Source organism: Anneissia japonica, unplaced genomic scaffold, assembly GCF_011630105.1.
Source record: "Anneissia japonica isolate Jap-2015-1 unplaced genomic scaffold, ASM1163010v1 scaffold288241_len153310_cov167, whole genome shotgun sequence".
NCBI classification, from domain to species: domain Eukaryota; kingdom Metazoa; phylum Echinodermata; class Crinoidea; order Comatulida; family Comatulidae; genus Anneissia; species Anneissia japonica.
In genome coordinates this window covers 102,079-108,452 of record NW_022731111.1, presented here as the reverse complement: position 1 = coordinate 108,452, position 6,374 = coordinate 102,079, and positions in this window count along the sequence as shown.

Sequence of the window (6,374 nt, the reverse complement as noted above, 5' to 3'; positions counted from 1 at the left end):
CCCGAATATAGTGTGTGCGCAGGAGGGAACTCATTACCCATACCACGTTTCCCAACCCCATTTCTCCATACCATGTCCCCACTTCGTCGTCCCATTCCGTTGTCCCCACCCTTTCGGTCCCACCTTATCGACCCGACCCCGTTAGCCTATCCTAAACAAATTCAAAATGCTTTTACATTTTAAGAATTCAAAATATTTAAACATTTTGTACCAGACAAAATTGCACCGCTGGGAGGCTATCCTTTTACTACTTAGCGTAAAAGGAGTATTTCTAGTTATTATTCATATTATCATTATTAAAACAGTATATTTATATTTAATTTATTTCTGCCCTGTCATGAAAAACCCACTCAACTTACACAGTTTCAAAATGTACTTTTTTGCTATTTGCTCTTTTGGGTACATGTGTATTCAAAATTTTGAAATTATAACTGAAAATATGAAATTCAAAATTAAAATATTACTCAACTGCTGTCACAACTTTTCAATATCGTACATAAGTGAAGCTGACAAGAAACAATACGTACAGTGGCCCAAGCCTATGTCGTAGTTACGACATAAATATGTCGAAATTACAACATACGTATGTCGTAATTACGACTTATTATGTCGAAATTTCGACATACGTAAGTCGTAATTACGACTTATTATGTCGAAATTTCGACATACGTATGTCGTAATTACGACTTATTATGTCGAAATTTCGATATAATATGTCGAAATTTCGACATACGTATGTCGTAATTTCGACTTATTATGTCGAAATTACGACATAATAAGTCGAAATTACGAAAAAAACTTTTATAAAGCTGCTCCAAAATGTATTTGTCACATCAAAGTCCTTGGTCTCATTTTATTCAAAAGTTGTTTTTAACTATTAAACTGTTTATGTCATACGTCAATTACCCCAGTATTCTTGAAACCATTTAGTCGTAGAACCGAAAAACGTAGACCCTTAAGTATTTCTTGATACTCCTCATTTTATTCCGAAGAAATAATGAAATAGGTATTGGCAACTGTTTTAGGATGATTTTGAAATACTTTCAATAAGATAATTAAGAAATAATTGGAGGTCTTCGTTTTTCGGGTCTTAGGTCTTCGTTTTGTAGACACCTATATAGGGTGTCTATAAAACGAATACCCTTGAAAATTTCACAAACAGACGCCCAAAAATTTAATTTTGTGACAGCCTGTGTATTATCATTAAAATAAAAGAGAAAAAAATAATTGGAGGTTCTTCGTGTTTTGGTATTCGGTCTTCGGTCTTCGTTTATAGGCACCCCCTGGGATTGGGAGACAGGCATCTAACCACCAAGCGTTCATCTCCATGTCACTCTCCACCCCGCTTACGCGGTAGCATTTTTATTTATAACTGACTCTTATATGTTATATAATATTGTGCGTACATGTGTTAAATTTTGTGTTTTACTTATTGTAAAGGGACGAAAGAGGAAAGGAAGCTTGACCGGAGGAAATATGTTGGCAATCGAATCTGCAAAATGTTAAATATAAATCAAAACGATAACATAGCAGAGCATAAACATCAGAGTATTGACAACATTCGAAAAGCAGACAAACCCAGAAAAAGGCGCGATTTTTTTCACCGACAGGAGGAGGAGGAGGAGTGGGGGCCTCATGTGCCGGTAAATAACACATGTGGTAATACTGAAAATGAATCGAGTAGTCGTGACAAAACAGGAGTTGGTTCGGTTTTTTTAGACAAAATCTGCGATGGAGTTTGCCAAACCAAAGGGCATACTGTGTCTTGCAACAACCTGGAATCAAGTTTTGAATCTATCGGTTACATTGACCCGGTAGATATAGCTAATGAATTGACACTAATAGACAGAGAAATGTTGTTAAGATTGCACGAAGCTGAGCTAGCAGATTGCGCTTGGAGGAAAAAAGAAGAAAAGGTAAGATAAATCTGACAAAGTATTGAACCATTTATTCTCATACAATTAAATTTATCGTTTAATTACAGTTTTAATATATAGACCATTAGTTATTGGGTGTATCAGAGCTGTAGTAGCTGCTATACGCAGGTGTGATTGGGTGAATTACGCCACATTACTACGGTATACAAGCCATGCTGTCACCAAAACAATGACATTGCACTATCCGCAAACTATCGCGTTAGAATAAGAAATTATGATAGAGCATTGATGATTATGGTTTGGAGTTGCCACATTCGATCCAACAAAATGACAACAATGTACCATTTTTTTTTTTCAAATTCCAAAAACGAGAAGGATTTGGGATCGAAAAATACATGCAATGAATTAAAAATGCCGCACGCAGCTCAGACCTGTTCGCGTATACTTTGCGACCCACAGTGGAAATTCCACCAGGGCGGGCCTAGATTTCATTACCTAGCCATACTTAAGCCTAGCACCTGTACTAGTTTCGTCCCTGTAATACTATACAGCAATAAAGTTGATAACATAAAACATCACGATTTACAAAGTAGCACCAATATTTCTAAAAGATGCAATTATTTTTCTTAGATAAGCTTCCTGCAGTCACCTGCAGTCACCTGCAGTAGTACTAGTCAGTAGATAGGCATAGGCCTAGCATATATTACAAATATTTATTATTAAAATATATATTATTTTATTGTATATACTTTTAATAATACATACATACACTAAACTTGAAACGAATGTAACTTTTCTACACTTTAAACGAATAATAAAGATGTTGATAATATTAATAATATTGTTCATTATCTACAATACTATAAAATAATAATAATATAAACAAACGTATACTTCATAACTACATTATTCGATTATAATTTGCAATTTTAAGTAGAGAAGATTACCATAATGAACACCAGCATTATAGTTACCGTATCTCATAAATTAAAGCAATAAGGCGTTGATAATCTTCTAGGTTAGGTAAATTATTTGTATGATGATATTTACAATTATTATATTAAAATCATATCCTTATGACCAGAATAATCAAAGATCGTTCTAAGTTTGTATATAGTTTTACAAAATAACCTTTTAACACCCAACGTTATTATAACGTTCTTTTAAACGTAATATTGTTAGCTGGGAGACAACATTCTGCCATGAGCCGAGTTGGCCGAACTCTTAATATCTACGGCCTGTATTGTATTTTGAAACTTGCCGTTAAGTCTGAAGAACTTTTCGGAGGGGGACAGCTGAGTAGACAACGATTGAAACGTAGTCAGTTCATGTTTGGTTTCATCCATCTTACAATGGTTTTATTCTGTAGTTAAACGACAAGATGATAATTAAGCCCACATTGATAAATCTATGAACACATGAATATATCCGTAGGACCATCCTAGGCCTATAAAGTTTAAAGGTCAACTCTCTGGCAGGACTTGCGTCTCGCCCTGTCCGTTCACATTTATGCATAGCATTATTTACAGTAAGTATATTACAGGGCTTAACTTTAACATGATAATTAACGGCTTAAGCCAAAGCGTAACTCTAATTAGGTCGTTGAAAAAAAAGTACATAACACTGAATCAAAAAATCATAATACAACAATAAAGTTATCGCTAAATATCACATTATGATGAAGTTAACTTGCACTACTAAAATGGGAAAGTGTAGGTTTTGGGATGCCATACAATGATGCAGGCGGATATGCACGCGATGGTTTTTGATAGTTTCACGTTTTCACATTTTTATCCTAATAATGATTATAAGTTCGTTATTGTAATGTCATCTATTTATATTCTATGACATATTTCTATTAGGGGTTTATTCGAAATTTGGACTGATGAACATTTAATTTTGAGAGCTGTGAATATCTATCATTTTAAAATCTGAATACTGATATCGTGTTTCTACATAATTGATACCTGAAAGAAAACAACATAAATGACAATTTACTTGAACAGGTTTCGATCGGACTATAGGTATTTAGGAGTCTTTATGGCATCTGATCTAAAATTGAATAAAAACATTGCTCGAACTACTAGCAAATGTAATAAACTTGTTGGATTCATTAAGAGGTGTGTCCGTTGCATTTATAACACTGTTTTCCAAAAATTATTTAAGTCTATTATTATTATGCCAATTATTGAATTTGCCTCTCCTATTTGGTTTCCTTTTCAGCAGAGCACCATCAATCAAATTGAATCAGTCCAGAGGAGCTTTACATGATCTTGCTTTCCATATTATTTTCAAATTCAATTTGATTCACGACCAACATAATCTGAAGAAAGGTTGCTCCACTTAAAACTTCCTACAATTTTCAATAGACTAAAATATATTCGTGTAAAATTCGTTTTCAAGTGCCTGTGGTCAGGTTTTCTCATTGATGATGCTCTGTTGCCTGTCTCTGTTGCCTGTAAGAACTGAGAAAATTGTTTTTAGACATGCAAAGGCCCATACAAAGGCTTTTTTAAACTCTTTTTTAAAATGTGGGATGAGATCCCTTCTTCTGTTGCTGATTTATTTGTTTTTGGTGATTGTGTTTTTTCTCTGTTTTGTCTGCTTTTTATGTTAATTAAACCCAGTTTGTTTCTGTTCTAGTACTAATTGGAGAGCCTTTGCACAGTGAATTTGTTTGCTTTTTGACAATCCGCCAGAATAGTGCTAGGTTTGTGAGTGATGTTTGTAACAGTCTGGAAAATAAATAAATGAAATGAAATCCAAAGATTGAGGATTTCTGAAGTGCAAATTTTGACCAATCTTTTAAGAATTTTACCAGAAAGTTTGCTCTATTTCTAGCCCAAACATGCAAGATTGTTTGTGAGTAACACAGGGACAAAGCTAAGTCTTCAACACATATAAAAGCTGCTTCTAGAATAGTTTATCAGCCTAGCACTGTCTAGCCCAAGACTGATAAACTATTTGGACAAAGACGTACCTGTATTGCTCTTTAATGAAGGGTTTGAGTGAGAGCAGCTTAGCTCAGTCGGCTAATCTGGTGGTAGCCACTGTGTGTGCGCTGAACCGTGGAGATCTCAAGGTCCCCGGTTCAATTCCCATCGCTGCCCTCTCCTTGTGTTTCAGCTAGAGGACTGAAACACAATTTACAATAGCACCGTCTTTCGGATGAGACATTTAAGCCGTTGGTCCCGAGTGCATTGTGGCCAATGTGCACGTTAAAGAGCGCAGTACACTCTTCGGAAAAGAGTAGGGGATTGTCTCCCGGTCTACTGTCCAATCACTACCAGAAGGACCCAATTGGAAATAAGTCTTCTTCTAGACTTTCGTGGGCTATCCTTGGTGTTACACCGAATAAATCCAATCCAATCCAATCCAATCCAGTGAAAATTGTATTTATGTAAATTTGGCCAAGGCCTAACTGAATTATTCTATTGCATATTGTAACATTACTTACATGTTTCACTATATTATCCCTGGTGGGAAAGACTTGTCTACTAAATATGCCAGATTGCATGTATTGCATCAAGATTATCCACAAGAACCGTCAACATGTTACTTGCTTCAACTGTAGCCAGAACATTCATGCTAGCTGTGCCCAAATCCAACTAAATGTTTTCAGAAAACACTAAAAAGATAAAACAACACTTTGGACATGTCGACGGTGCTCACTTCCATTTACTGGATGATGTGGAGATATTTCTTTTAACGAAATCTTGGATTTCGAAGAAGAGGATGAGTTAGAACAGGAAGTTCATATTAATCAAACACAGAATATTCAACGACCTAGAAACATAGTAACTTGTCTAATGTTTAATGCCCATAGTATACGCAATAAACAGCATGAGCTAATTGCCTATATTAAAACAATGTATGTGGACATAATATTTATCACAGAAACATGGTTCGGCCAGACAGAGGTAGACCTGTTATCATCTGTGCCCGGCTACACATCTATAAGATATGACCGTTAAACAACCACATATTTGGTGGTGGTAATAATATTGGCAAAAGAAACAATCTCATCTTTTCAAGTTTTTATTCCCAACCAAAACAATCTTGATTTACTGACTATTTCTATAAATGCAAATAAATCAAAATGTCTTATTACACTTATCTATTCATACTTTGATAAACTTGAAAGTGTCTGCGACGAAATCCAAAGAGAAATGTACAATTATTATGGATTTTTATTTCTTGAAGACTTCAACATGTTTTGGTCCAAATATAGCTCACTAAAGAGTAAAATTATGGAGATAACTACGGCACTCGACTTAACCCAACATGTCACAGATATTACACGAACATCTAATACTATACCAAATACAGGAACAATCAAAGGTCTTGTTTTTACTAACAATCCAGAGAAGCTAACTAGTATTGAGACGATGTCAACTCCTGTGGAAAGTGACCATCATGCTATATCGTTTAGTATTAAAACTAGTAAAGCTAATCCACACCCAACTGTTATGCGCACATTTTTGCAATTCAAGAAGG